General features: G+C 43.6%; 1 protein-coding gene across 10 annotated transcripts in view; it reads right to left on the bottom strand.

Moving 5' to 3' along the window:
* The window catches only part of LOC138165081 (ecotropic viral integration site 5 protein homolog), a 219197-nt gene that overhangs the window by 196897 nt on the left and 6976 nt on the right, over nt 1-15324 (bottom strand). The window contains exon 1 of one of the 10 annotated variants that reach the window (XM_069093220.1): nt 4683-4833. The exons of 8 other annotated variants lie outside the window; for them this stretch is intronic. The gene's annotated coding sequence lies outside the window, so the exon portion shown is untranslated. Of the gene's footprint in view, nt 1-4682; nt 4834-15324 lie in introns of those variants that run through there. One more of the 10 variants, XM_069093222.1, reaches the window with a different exon arrangement.

The raw sequence follows: 15324 nt of genomic DNA, 5'->3' as shown, positions 1-15324 counted from the left end.
TTACCAGAGAAACAAGAAATTGGGGGGAGGGGGAATCAGAATCTTTGCAGCAGGTGTCTCTAATTTCTAATAAAGGTATAATTTCTAAGATATAGGGAATCAGATCACATTTATAAGAACAACAGCCACTCCCCAATTCATTATGGTCAAAGGATATGAACAGACAGTTTTCGGAGGAAGAAATCCAAGCTATCAGTAGCCATATGAGAAAATGTTTCAATCACTCTAATTAAAGAAATGAAAATTAAAACAACTCTTAGGCACTACCTCATAACCATGAGATTGGCTAAGATGCCAAAAAAGGAAAATGACAAATAATGTAGGGGGTATGGAATAACAGGTTTTTTTAATGCAGTGTTGGTAGAGCTGTGTACAGGTTCAACTATTCTGAAAAAAAAAATATGTAACTATGACCAATAAGTCTTTTGATCTAGAGATACCACTACTAGGTCTATACCCCAAAGAAATCAAAGAAAGAGGACAAGGACCCATATTTACAAAAAATACTTATAGCAGCTCTATTTGTGGTGGCAATGAATTAGAAAGTGGGGGAAACCCATCAATCAAAGAACTGTTGAACAAGTTATGGTATATGCATGTGATAAAATACTATTGTTCTGTAAGAAATGATGAAGGCAGTGGTTTCAGAAAAACCTAGAAAGACATGTTATAAAATGCAAAGTGAAGTGAGGAGAACCAGGAGAACAATTTATATAATAACAATAAGATTTAGCAGAACTGAAAATAAAACAGAATTTTTTTTTACATAGACTGTCCAGGCAAGAGCAGATGAAAGCCTGAACTAGAGTGGTAGTGGTATTAGTTGAGAGAAGGGGACTTATACAAGATATTTTGTGAAGGTTGACAATGAGAAGTTAAGGATGATAGTGAAGTTTAAGCCTGGATTACTAGAAGGACAGCAGAACGCTCAACAGCAAAAGAGAAGTCTGGAATAGATGGAATGTTTAAGGGGCAAGCTAATTAGTTCTGTTTTGGATGTTCTGTATTTGAGATAACTATGGGACATCTAATCTAAGATGCCCCAAAGGCAGGTGGAGCCCAAGAGAGAGACTCAGTTTAGAGATACAGATCTGGGAATCATCTGCAGAGAGATAAGTGACCCCATGTCATCTTAAAGTGTTATAAAAATGCTAGTTATCATTATTATTACACAGGTGAGATATCATAGAGAGAAAAAGAAAAGAAGACCCAGGACAGAACCCCCAGGGCACATTAATGGACATGTTAATGGGCATGACATAGATAAAGAATCCACAAAAGAGACTGAGAAGGAAGAGTCAGATTGTTAGAAGTCAAGCAAGAGAAAGCAGCCTCATAAAAACTAAAGAGAAAATATTCAAGAGGAGATGATCAAGTGTCAAATACTGCAGACTTCAAGAAGAAAGAGGTTTCGGGGGAAAAGACATTAGAATTGGAAATTAAGATGTGATTTGGAAGCCCCATAAGCACAGAATGAAATCTATGATCCTGTGATGAACTTTAAAGCAAAGTTCTTTCTCCATAAATTGCTTATTAAGCCACATTTTCTCCCATATATGTATGCGGTTTGAGTTTTTTTTGTTAATGGGGTATCCCAATTACATTTCATCTTTTTAAGACTGTCTAGCATTCTAATCTGCCTCGATCTTTTGAGGTAGTAATTCTGTCAATGAATTTATTGCAAATCCATCTATCTAGTGCATCAGCCTTGTCGTCTACAAAGTCATGAGAAAGTTTTCCCACCAAATGTCCAAAGCTAGTACTCACCATGGTAGCAGGCATGCAAACCTTCCTTTGGGAAGCTAGACAACAGCACCGGATACAATATGGTACTGAGGTTCAGCCCACAACGAAGCTCTATTGAGCAATTAATACCTAGTCTTTTACACACTTATCAGACATTAGAGCCAGCATTATCCAGCCTCCTGTTAAACAGGTAGTATGCCAACATTTAAAGAAGAGATTCTTAACCTTTTGTGCATCACAGACTCCATCCCTTTGGCAGTTTGGTGAAGCCAATGGACTCCCACTCAGAATAATGTTTTTAATTGCATGAAATAAAATGAACAGGATTACAAAATAAACCAACTGTAGTGAAATATGCCCTAAAAGCTAGTGACCATTGATATCATTTACAAGGTCTATGCCTCAAAAAGATCCAAGAAATTAAAAAAAAAATTTTTTTAATTAAAAAAAAATCCAAGAAAGAGGATAACATGCAAAAATATTTATAGCTGCTCTTTTTGTGAGGGCAAAAAAATTGGAAACTGAGGGTGTGACCATCAATAGCAGAGAATGGATAAAGTATTATATTAAAGGAATGGAATATTATAGTCATAAGAAATGACCAAATGGCCAGCTTCAGAGGAAACTGGAGATGACCTCTAGGAACTGAAGTCGTGAAATGAGAACTAGAACAGTTTACACAATGACTACATTAGAGAGAAAAAGCCTCTGAAAGACTTTAAAACTTTGATCAGTGCAGTAATAAACCATAGATCCAGAGGCCTGAAGATGAATGGTGCAGCCCACCTTAACATTTGGTTAAAATGTTAAAAGCTCTTAGCATAGTGTGGGGCACACAGGCAGGCACGATATAAATGCTTATACCCTTTGCCTCCCTTCCCATGTCCTGCCAGAGAGTGGATTACAATTCAGAACGAGACACAGGTTTCTGGATGTGGCAAGATGAGAATTTGCATTGCTGGACTATACATATTTGTTGTGAGAGTTGCTTTTTTGACTTCTGTGACTGTTTAGTAACGCTAAAGGAGGAGGTGACCTCATGCCATAGGTGACTTATCCAGGGTCACACAGCTACTAAGTGCTTGAGACAAGATCTTAACTTGGTTTTCCTTACTCCAAGTCCAGCACTCTATCTTCTAAATCAACGTGCTGCTTTTTCATTTTCCTCTTATTCTTTTTCCTTGGGAACAAAAATTCATAGCACCAGAGCTCTGGACTCTTGAGGTAAAACACCTTGATTGGCCTCTTTGGATTTAGACTTATACCCACTTCCATTCGTTTTCTGTAGGACTGGAGGACCGATATTCCTAAAACACCATTCTATGTATGTCACCGGCGCCTCGGTTTCTTTATCCCTCACATAAGGAAGTGAGACAAGCTGGCCTCTACAATCCCTCTGAACTCCAAACCTCTGATCCAAATCGGAGTCTGCAGGCTGTGCTGCATTCTGGGAAGGCACAAACACAGGAGGAACTAAGTGCCTCTTGTATGACAAGGGACAAACGGCAGGTACCACTGATCCCCGGTGCCCCTGTGTACAGCGGCAGGCTGCCCACGCCACACTGGACAGGGCGCAGTGATGGGACATGAGATAGAGCAGGGACGGAGAGGAGCCCCGAGGATGACAGGAATGGCTGGGGCAGTCACAGCATCACCCACGGGGCTGACGGGCTGAGCAGGAGCCTCACTGGGAAGGACGGGCTCGGTGTTTACTACCCTTTATCTGGCTAAGATAGGGACCCTGAAGGGCAGCGGACAGAGGGCCTGAATTCGAATGTGACCACAGACACTCCCTTGCCGTGCAACCCTGGGAAAGTCACCTAACCGTGTTTGCCTCAGTTTCCTCATCTGTAGGATGAGCTGGAGAAGGAAACGGCAAACCAGTGTAGGGTCTGTGCCGAGGGAACCCAAATGGGGCCACCAAGAGTGGGACACTAAGACAGAGGGCCCCACGGGCTTCTGGGCAACCGGGAGGCGCTTCCCACTCTTCCCGGGGAAGGCTGGGCCAGGTACGGCGCACTCCCAGCGCTGCTCGAGGCACAGCTCAGCTCACACCTTCCCAAGGCTAGCGGCCGCAGACCAAGCCTGTCAACACCTGCCGGCTTCTGGAGGAAGCCCCCTGCTGCTGCTCTCGGGGGGACGCTCACCCCCCCTCTCCCCCCGCCCGCGGGGTCCCCTACGAAGCCCCTCCAAAGGCTGCGCGGTCCCGATCCGCAGGCTGCCCGAGAGGGCTGGGCGTCCCCGCAGGCTGCCCGGGAGGGCTGGGCGTCCCCGCAGCCTGTGCCCGGAGGGGTCGCTTCTTCCCGGTCCGGGTCAGGTCCCACAGGAGGGCCGGGCCGGCCCGGCCGCGGGGGCAGGAAGTGCTGCCTGGCTACTCTCCCGCAGTCGGGGCACCCGGCTCCAGTCCAGCCGCACCCCCGACCACAGTCCGCTCCTCCAAGAAGTGGGGGCGACCTCGGGACCGGGTGGGCGTCGGGAAGCGCACCGACCCGGCGTCCGCGGTCGCGGTTGGGGAGGGGCCCCCAGGACGGGCTCCGGGCAGAGCTTGGTCCAGCTGAACAAAAGCCACCCCCAAGTTTCTGGGGCCGAAGCCGCTCGGGGGAGAGCCCGGAGGGCCGGAGAAGTCGGGGTTACCGCACAAAAAAGGGCTTTTATAGACCCTGCAGCCCGCGGGGGTGCGCGGGGCCAGGACCCCCGCTGCGCCGGGCCGGCCCCCTGCCCCTGCCCGGCCCGCCCCGGGAGCGCCCTCCACGAACTCGGGGGGCGCGGGGAGACCCGCGCTCCCGGGGCCCCCCACCCCCCCCCCCCCCCCCCCCCCGCCGCCGCAGCTGAGGCGGCTCGGCCCGAGGCTCCGGGCCCCGGGCCGCGTCGAGGGGCACTGAACGCCGACCCGCGTCCCCGGGCCCGGACTCGGGCCTCACGCCTGCCCCCCTCACCTTGGAGAGTTGGGGCGGGCTCGGGCGTCCGCATCAACTTCCCCTCCAGCCGGCAGCCCCCGCCGCCGCCGCCGCCGCCGCCGCCTCTCCGTGGCCGCCTCAGCCCGGCTCCCCAGGCCGCCGCCGCCGCCGCCCCTCCCGGCCTCCGTCTGTCCGAGGGTCGCTCCGCGCGCGCGCCCCGATTGCCGGCACCCCGCTGGGGCCGCTGCTGCTGCGCCGACGCGGACTCCGACCCGGGCAGCCCCCCCACCCCACCACACACCCCCCACGCCCTCGGCCGCCGCCGCTCCCGGCCGGCCAGACCGCCAGGGAAGCCCAGCGCGCAGGCGCGACGGCGGGGCCTTAAAGGCACAGGGGCCGCTTGCGCCGCGCTCTGGGCTCGGGCCCGGGACCGGCAGGGCCGTGGCCGGAGCGGCCGGGAAGCCCCTCCTCCCGGCGCGGGGCGGGGCGGGCTGGCCGGTCCTGCGGCCCCAGGCCAGCGTGAGCGCGGCTCCGGTGGACGGCCCGAGGCAGCGCCACCTCGTTCGAGCCGCTGCCCCGCCGGCTGCCTCAGTGGCCTCCTCTGTCCGGTGGGGGGGGGGGGGGGGGGTATCTCTTTGCAAACTCGGAAGCGCGCCCTGCAATGTGTGTGTGTGTTCTATATTCTGTTCTATCCTATGTCTATATATTCATGTATATTCTATTCTAAACTATATAATTATCCTATTTTATGTTATACATTGGCATAACCTATTGTAAATTACTGATAAAACGACATCTGTAATTACATATTCATATAGTGTAATTATATTACACATTGTTATATTGTCATATGGTATGTACAGTTGTTATACTGTCCGTGTGTATGATTACCATGTTGTATACATTTTATGAGTTATTATATAGTATAATGTATCAGAATAGATTATGCATTGTTACAGTGTATTATAATAAAGTACCAGATCGGTATTATTAGACATTAGAATGGTTATTGTTGTTAGTATTATTATCCTGATTGCCTTGCCAGCGACCTCGGGAGTGCAGGCTGACCCTACTCATCCCCCGGGGCACTGGAGCCCACTCCGGCCCAGGTTCTCCCAGAGGCTGCAGTCCCACCAAGGAAGCAACTTCTCCAAAACAATAATTATCATGTAAATGGCCCATGCCTGGGTAAAAAGCCCTTGACAATCAGTAGTCAAGGCACACTGCACCCATGGGGAGTCTGCCAGGGCTTCCCTCCCCCATCCTCCCCTCCCAAGCCGAGGCACCAGTATTTGAAGGCCAGCCAAGCAGCCACCCAGAAGACCAAACTCTCTGGCAGCAAAGCAGGAATTCTGCAAAGCCTAATAATGGACTTGGTTTGAGACCAAGGCAACCCACTAGATGAAGCCGTATCCCAGGAAAACAGGCAGCATGGGGAAAGGGAAGAGATAAACACAGGCTCCCAACATTATGCACTTCAGAAGGGCTTTATCAGCCTCCTTGTAATTATCAGAACAAAAAACTCCTAACTCATTTGCCTAGAAATTATCCCTAATGGTAACTGGTTATTTTCTCATTTGAATCTATGGAAGGTGGTCCTCAGAACAGGATTACACAGAAAATGGGAGCTCTTGGGAGCAAGAGTTCTATCAGTTCTCCCCAAATCTCATCTAATAATTGGTTCAATAAAGTCTAATAACTGCAAGATGGAGAGGCTTCAAGATGTTCTACCCCCCACCCCCAGCTAAGATTAAAGCCCTGGAATTTCATTGGCTGCAATATTTGCAATTAGGCTGCTTGAGTGAATTCATGGCATTTCATAACTTTGATTTTAATCGTCAAAATAACTACAAAGCAGGAAGCAAGGCCACAACTTTTCTAAATATACTTACTTCCACAGAGTGGAAGTGTGACTGAGGTGTCGTTTCCTGGTCCAAAAGGATACCCATTCACTTGGAATGGACTTTTAATTAATGCAACTCAAACAAATACTGTATGCAAGTGAACTTTCTTTTCATTATCTCAGACTACTAGATGTTCTTCATGCTTAATACTCTAATGGATCTGTGATCTCATCAATTCAATTCCACAAGCCTGTATTACATGAAACAGCTAGGTGACACAGTGGAAAGAGATTGGACCTGGAGTCAGGGAGATATGTATTCAAATTCTATTTTAGCCACTTACTACCTGGTGACCCTAGACAAGTCACTCAACCAACCTGTTTCAGTTTTCTCATCTGTAAAATGGGGATTAATAACAGCAACTAATTATTAATAATAGGACCTAACTGTTGTAAGGATAAAGTAATATTTGTAAAGCACTATGTCAATACTAGCTATTAAATGTCACCATGTCTGAATAAGTAAAGGGAGTTTCATCACTGGGAGGTTCATTCACCAATGAACTCACAAGCCAAGAAAAAAAAATATGCTAGGCACTCTGCTATGTGCTGGGGCCATAAAGTCAAAAATGATCATTGGGATCCAGACGAAGATCCAAACCCATCTATGCCTGCCCGTTTTGCAGTCCCACAAAAACAGCCAACCTCCTCTGTTTCACCAACATCCAACTATCTTAAAATGGATAAAAGATCAATTAAATGGACTAAAAACTTCCCTGGACAAAGGACTGGGCAGCCACTGGGTACATTATAAATTCAAGTCATCCAACTTCAACTGGGCCCTCACTGCAACAAGGCAGTCCTTTTATTTCTCTCTAATTGATTCTCTATCTCACGCCTGCACAAAAGCTTTTTCAAACCTTTTATTCAGTCCTCAAGCTTCCCACACTGACCCCTCCCTCCCCCTCCATCAACTGACGACTTTTGCCTTTGACTTTACTGAGAAAATAGAGGCCATTTGACTGAGCTCCATCTTCTTGCCTTCTCCTCATCTCAAAACCCCTTGACATATGCCCCCTACTCCCCAGGGTGGGTCTCCTTTCTCCCAGGCTCTAAGAGTTAGGTGTCCCGACACCTTGCCAAGGCCACATCAGTCATATATGTATCAGAGCCCCCTTTCTCTCCTGCAGATTTCCATCATAATCTTCTCTCTTTCCAGTCTTCAGGGTCTTCCTATTTCCTACCTTCAGACATACCCAAGTGTCCCCCACTGAGGCAGCTAGTGGATAGCAGACTGGATTTGGAGCCAGGGGAAATCCTGCCTCTGCCACCAGCTGTGTCACAGGGGCAAGCCACTTAATCCTCTTAACCTCAGTTTCCTCAACTGTAAAATGAGGGTAATAATAGTACCTACAGAGTAATTTCTGAGAATCAACTGAGATAGCTTATGTAAAGTGCTTTGCAAATCTTACAGTTCTCTACATAAATGCTAGCTACTATGATTCTTTTTCTTTGCCTAATCCCAAACTTCCTAACTCATCCTTTGACTGAAAATGCTGTCTCCAAAGTTAGCAATAATATCTTAATTGCCAAATCTGTTGGTCTTTTTTCAGTCCTATCCTCCTAATAATAATAGCTAACATTTTTACAGAGCCTTAAGGTTTACAAAGTGCTTTTATTTTCACAATAATCCTGTGAGAGAGATACTATTATTATCCCCCCAAAGGCTAAATAATTTGCCTAGGATTACACAGCTAGTAAATGTCTGAGGTAGGATGAGAACTCAGGTCTTCCTGACTCTAGGTCCAATGCTTTATCTACTGTGCCACCTGACTGCCCCATACCTACCTCTGCCTTTAGGGGCAACCAGGTGGCACAGTAGAGTACAGGACCTAGAGTCAGAAAGATCTGAATTTAAATTAAACCTGACATAATACTAGCTATATGACCCTGCACAAGTCACTTAACCTCTGCCTGCCTAAATTTGCTCAAGAGTAAAATGGATATGATACTAACACCTACCTCTTAGCACAGTGTGGTGTACATAGTAAGAGCTCAATACAAGCTTGTTTCCTTCTTTCCTTCCTTCCTTTCTTCCTTCCTTCCTTCCTTCACACTGATGACCACCCTCTCCTCCTGGATATTCTGTCCTCTCTGGGCTTTCATGACACTACTCCCTCCTGTGTCTTGTCATACCTGCCTAAGCATTCCTCAGTTTTCTCATATCATACCCTGTCCCTGTCAGTGTTTAACAAGGCTCTGTCCTAGGTCCCCTACACTTCTCTCTCTACACCTTCTCTTTTGGCAATCTCATCAGCTCTCATGGGTTTTAATTATCATCTCTGATAACTGGTGACTCACACATGTACCTATATCCAGTCTTAGCTTCTCCCCTGAGCTTCATTCTCACGTCATCAATTACCTATTGGATATTTCCAACTGGAGATCTCAAAAACATCTCAAACTCAACTTCCAAAACAAAACTCATTCTCTTTCCTGCCAAATCTCCACTTCTTCCAAACTCCCCATTTTTCTTGAAGACATTGCCCTTCTTCCAGGATCCCCAGTTCAAATCCTCAGTGTTAGCCTCAAGTCCTCTTTCTCCCTGACCATACATATTGAATTCGTTATCAAATCTTGTCAGTTCTACCACCACAGCGTCTCTCATTCAGTCTCTCTACTCAGAACATCATCACCTCTCACCTGAATTATCTAAATAGCCTAGTCATTACTACATCTGGGTCCCAAAGATATCATAAAAATGAGAAAAGGACCTACATGCACAAAAATATTGATAGCAACTCTTTTTTTGTGGTGGTAAAGAAATGGAAATTGAGGTAATGTCCATCAATTGGGGAATGGCTGAATAAGTTGTTGTATATGAATGTAATGGAATATTATTGTGCTAGAAGAAATGAAGAGCAGGTGAATTTCAGAAAAACCTGGAAAGACTTACATGAACTGATACTGAATGAAGTGAGCAGAACCAGGAGATCATTGTACACAGTAACAGCAATATTGTGTGATGACCAACTTTGATAGACTTAGCTCTTTTCATAATGCAGTAATCCAAGACAATTCCAAAACACTCATGACAGAAAATGCTATCCATATCCAGAAAAGAGCTACGGAGTCAATGCAGAATGAAACATACTATTTTTTTTCTTTCTCATGGTTTTCCCTTTTGTTTTGATTCTTCTTGCACAATGTGACTAATGTGGAAATATGTTTAATATGATTATACATGTATAGCCTGTATCAAATTTCATGCCATCTTGGGGAGAGGGGAGGCAAAGGAAGAGAAAATATTTAGAACTCAAAATCTTATAAAAATGAATGTTGGAAACATTTAATAAAAATAAATAATTTTTAAAAAGAGTTCAACTATTAACTCTTTTGTGGAAAGTAGTGAGGTGATGAAGAGGGTGATTTGGTGTGGGAAGGGATAGGATAAATTGATGATGGAGCTAAAAGGGTGAAACCAAAGAAGGCTTCTCCAACCTTTCTACTTCCATCATTCAACAAGCATTTATTACATGTGACTTTCCCAAGGTCACACAGCTAAAGGGCTTTTAAATGCCAAACAGAGGCAAGTCACTTAATTTTTGCATGCCTCAGTTATCTCAACTATATAATGGGGACAATGACAGCACCTCCCTCCCAGGGTTGTAGTGAGGATCAAATTAGATAATAATTGTAAAGAGTTTAGCACAATGCCTGGCACGTAGTAAGTACTGCATAAATGTTAGCTATTATTATAATCTTCAACTCTAAAAGCAATAAATAACCATTGGAGTTTCTTAAAATAGAGGAGTGACATAATAGAGCAGCACTTCAAGAAAATCACTTTGGCAGCTTCACAGAGCATAGATTGGAAAGGGGAGAGACTTAACGTAGGAAGAAAACTAGTTTTTCTATACTAGAAATTAGAATAATTCTGCACTAGTATAATTCTCCTATACTAGAAATTAGTATAATTTAGGTGCATATGTTGGTCATGTGAATAGAGAGAAGAAGACAGACCAAGAAACCTTTTGTGGAGATAAAAATTAAAAGATTCAGCAACTGGATTATGTGGGATCAGAAACAGCTAGGAGTCAAGGATAAAGTCAAGATTGTGAACCTGGGGGGCAGCTAGGTGGCACAGTGAATAGAGCACTGGCCCTGGAGTCAGGAGGACCTGAGTTCAAATCCGACCTCAGACACTTGACACACTTACTAGCTGTATGACCTTGGGCAAGTCACTTAACCCCAATTGCCCTGTCTTCCCCTCTCCAAAAACAACAACAACAAAAAAAAGATTGTGAACCTGGCTGACTGAAGGAATGGTAGAGTTCTCTACAAAAGTAGAGAAATTCAGAAGAGAACTGGGTTTGGGGAAACATAATGAGTTCTGTTTTGGACATGTTGAGATGCAAATGGGATGTCCAGTTCAAAATGTCCAATAGGCAGTTCATGATGTGTGACTAAAGCTCAGGAATGAGATTAGGGACTAGTCTCTGTAAAGATGACACTCGGTTTTATATATTTACCCCTAGTCTGCCTCCATAGGCATCTCAAACACAACAATTCCTTATCTTTCTTCTGAAACCAGCCCCTCTTCCAAATTTCCCATTATCATTACTCTTCCTTCCAATTACTCGGTTTCACAACATTGGTGTCACTCTCCAAACAATTGCCCAAATCTTATTAATTCTATCTCTACGATCTCTTGTATATGCCCCTTCTGTCTGCTCACACAGCCACCACCCCGGTCTAAGCCCTAGCCTTTTCTATTGTAATAGCTCCCTATTTGGTTTACCTGCCTCATGTCCCACCACTTTCTAAATCATCTTTCATGTAGCTACCAAAGTGATTTACCTAAAACATGAATCTTACTATGTCATCCACATCCTCAATAAACACCCATGGCTACTTATTACCTCTAGAATAAAATATACACCCTTTTGTTTGGCATTTAAAGTCTTCACAGTCTGACCCTTTCCTTTCTTTTCTATCTGGAAAAATGGAGTTACACGTGACTCCCCTTCACACACTCTATAGTTCACAGCACACTATGGTGCTGCTCCACACACAACACTTCATTCCTGTCTCTGTGTCTTTGTAAGTGTTATCATTTCCATTTGAGTGTAAGCTCCCTGAGGGAAGGCATTTTTTTTTGTATCCCCAGTACTTAGCACTCAATAATTTGTTCCAACAATCATGAAGGAAACTGAAGCAGGTATCGTAGAGCACTTAGAACTGGACCAGACATCAAAGACACCAAGGTTATCCACTACATACCAGGCCATCGCCAGTCATCTTGACTTTTGTCCTGCCACAGGACTTCAGTGACTCAGGAAGACAGAGTGAGGCTGACAACTTTGTGCTACTTTGCCTCCCTTAATCTAATTTCACATACAAGTCAAGACATCACCCATGATGTCATTGGTCCTCTTAGGAAACAAAAGACAAAAAACAACTTCTTATCGTATCTGGCACATAGTAAACAATAAATGATTGATTGATATATAGTTTTAGGAACTGTCTGCTTAGAAATGATCATTAAATCCAAAGGAACTAATGAGGTTATCAAGTGAGACAGCTTAGAAAAAGAAGAGGACCTAAGACAGAGGCTTGGGATACCTCCAACAATTAGGGGTCAAGATATGGAAGATAAACCAGCAAAACAGACAAAGAAAGAGCAGTCAGATGTAAGAGGAGAAGCAAGAGGGATCAGTATCACAACAAGCCAGAGAAGCAAGAGGGTCCAATCTGGGAAGGTAGCCATCAAGCCACCTTGTCATAGTGGGTACTGTAGGCATCAAATAATGCAGAGAGGTCAAGGAGGAGCATTTTTTAAAGCCCTTCAGGTTTGACAATTAAGAGATCATTGGTCATTCTGTTTAAATCTAATGTTGAGGCAGTAAGCCAGATTACAAAAATTGAAAAGAACAAATTTTTGTTCGTTGAAAATAATTACATTTTTAAAAGGTTTGAGAAGCAATCAAGAGAGAGACTGCAGGGGCAGCTAGGTGGTGCAGTGAATAGAGCACTGGCCCTGGAGTCAGGAAGACCTGAGTTCAAATCTGGCCTCAGACACTTAATACAAAAACTAGCTGTGTGACCTTGGGCAAGTCACTTAAGCCCAATTGCCCTCCAAAAAGAAAAAAAAAGAGAGAGAATGTAGAGGCAATAAAGAATGATAGTTTTGGGGGCAGCCAGGTAGCACAGCGAGTAAGAGCACTGACTCCACTGTCGGGATGAGTTGTGGATCGAATCTGGGCTCAGACACTTAGCACCCACCCAGAAATAACTGGCCGTGTAACCTTGAGCAAGTTGCCTAACCCCGATTGCTTTAAAAGAAAAAAGAATGATAGTTTTTTCTAGGAGTTTAAAAAGAGGAGAGGTGTAGGATGATAACTTGAGAGATACATTTACGATATCAATTATTGTATTCTTACACCTCTAGGCCCTTGTTCATACTTTACCCTATGACTAGAATTTTCTTTCTCCCATTTTCCTGCTGAATTTTCTTCCATCCTTTATTTTTAAAAAATTATCAAGAATATTTTTTTCCCTTTCATATTCTACTTTTTTTCTTTCCCCTGCTGGAAAAGAAAAAAAAAAGAAAAACAAAACCATTATAACAAATATATGTGTTAAAGCTGTATTTATATGTATATATACATATATGTGTATATGTGTGTGTATACATATATATATATATATACACACCCATACATATTTGGCCACATCCAAAAATGTATGTTTCATTCTGCATATTTAGCTCATTATCTCTCTCAGGAGCCAGCTAGTGTTCTTCATCATCAGTCTTCAGTAATTAAGATTGGTCATTGTGTACTCAAATTGTTCAGTGCTGTTTGTCTTTAAAAATTCATTCTAGTACAACTTGTTCTCCTGATTCTGCTCACTTCATTCTGAATCAGTTCATACAAGTCTTCCCAGGTTTCTCTAAAACTCTTCTTCATCATTCCTGATGGGACAATAATATTCCATTATATTCATATACCATAATTTGTTTAGCCATTGCCTGATCTGTGGTCATCTCCTTAGTTTCCAGTCCTTTACTACAACAAAAAGAGCTGCTACAAATATTTTTGTGCATACGGGCTCTTTTCCTCTTTCTTTGATCTCTGTGGGGTATAGACCTAATAGTTGTAATCACTAGGTCAAAGATTAGACAAAGCTTAGTAAGTTCTGGGGCTTAGTTACAAATTGCTTTCCAAAATGGCCGTACCAATCCACAGCTGCATTAATGCATCAATGTACATGTTTTCCATAAGATTCTTCCAAACTGTCATTTTCCTTTTTTTGTCAATCTTGATGAGTGTGAGGTGGAACCTCAGAGTTGCTTTAATTTGTGTTTCACTATTAGTGATTTGGAGCATTTTTTTCATATGGCTACAAATAGCTTGGGTTTCTTACTTTGAGAATTGCTTCTTCCTATCCGTTAACCACGTTTCAAATAGATAACAGGTATTTTTCTTATTAGAAAAGAGACCTTTAGGGGTGGCTAGGTGGCGCAGTGAATAGAGCACCAGCCCTGGAGTCAGGAGGACCTGAGTTCAAATCCGGCCTCAGACACTTGACACAAAAACTAGCTGTGTGACCTTGGGCAAGTCACTTAATCCCAACTGCCCCCCCCCCAAACAAACAAATAAATAAATAAATGAAAAGAGACCTTTACTAAAGAAACATAGGAAAAAAAATTTCAGTTAACTGTTTCCTTTATAATCTTAGCTGCATTGGATTTGTTTGTGTAATTTTAAAATGTTTATGTAATCAAAATTTCACACCATCCCTACCCCCAACCTTTAAAGCCTGACTCTAGTATTACTTTCTCAAGGAATCCTTCCCAGATCCTTGACATCAGTATCACCTTACCCCTCAGACCTCAGATAGCTCTTTGTTTTCATCTAATCACAGAATATAAGTGCTGAAAAAAACCTTAAAAATCATTAATGAGAGACAGGGTAATATAATGGCTAGAGTGCTAGACTTGGAAACAAGGAAAGCTTATCTATGTGACTATTGTCAAGCCACTTAGCCTCAGTTTTCTCATCCATGAAATGGGGATATTAATGTTTTTGGTGCCTTACTCAGAGGGTTGTTTCAAGGATCAAATGAGGGAATGTAAATAAAACATTTTGCAAATTTTAAACTTTACTTAAGGATCAGACATAATATCATGTAGTCCAGTCTTCAGACATTTAACTAGCTGTATGATCCTGAGTATGTCACTGAACCCTCTTTGCCTCAGTTTCCTCATCTGTAAAATGACCTGGAGAAGGAAATGGCAAACCGCTCTAGTATCTGCCAACAAAACCCCAAATATGGGGTCAGACATGACTGAAAAAGAACTGAACAACAATAAAAGTCCAATTCCCAGAATAGAAGGATGTGGAAACTGAGACCCAGAGAGGTTAAGTGATTTCCCCTAGGTCATGCAATTAGTAAGTGGCAGAGCAAAGATTTACATCAGGTCTTTGGACAACAGATTATTTCCCCAACTGGTAACCCTCAAGTGCATTTTTATGCGGAATTGTACATTAAATTGTAAGATTCTTAAGATAAGGCAACTTTTCATTCTGACTAGAGCCAAATACAATCTTTTGCATATGTAAGTACTTAATAAATGTTTGATGGTGGAGAGGTTGCTTCTTCTCGGGACGGTAGCATACAAAACAGAACCATAACAGATCCTGTATAGTGGTTAGTGGCACTGTCTTCCAAAATGCTCAAGACTTTGTTCAGTAGTTATTCATTGCTCTAAAGAGAGGACTAAGAAATCCTTCTGCTACCTGCTGTATCACATAACATCACAGCCATGGACTG

Source organism: Petaurus breviceps, unplaced genomic scaffold (genome assembly GCF_028583685.1).
Source record: "Petaurus breviceps papuanus isolate PSGF00001 unplaced genomic scaffold, PetGlider_PUasm1.0 207, whole genome shotgun sequence".
NCBI lineage: Eukaryota > Metazoa > Chordata > Mammalia > Diprotodontia > Petauridae > Petaurus > Petaurus breviceps.
This window is presented reverse-complemented; position numbering and strand designations above follow the sequence as displayed.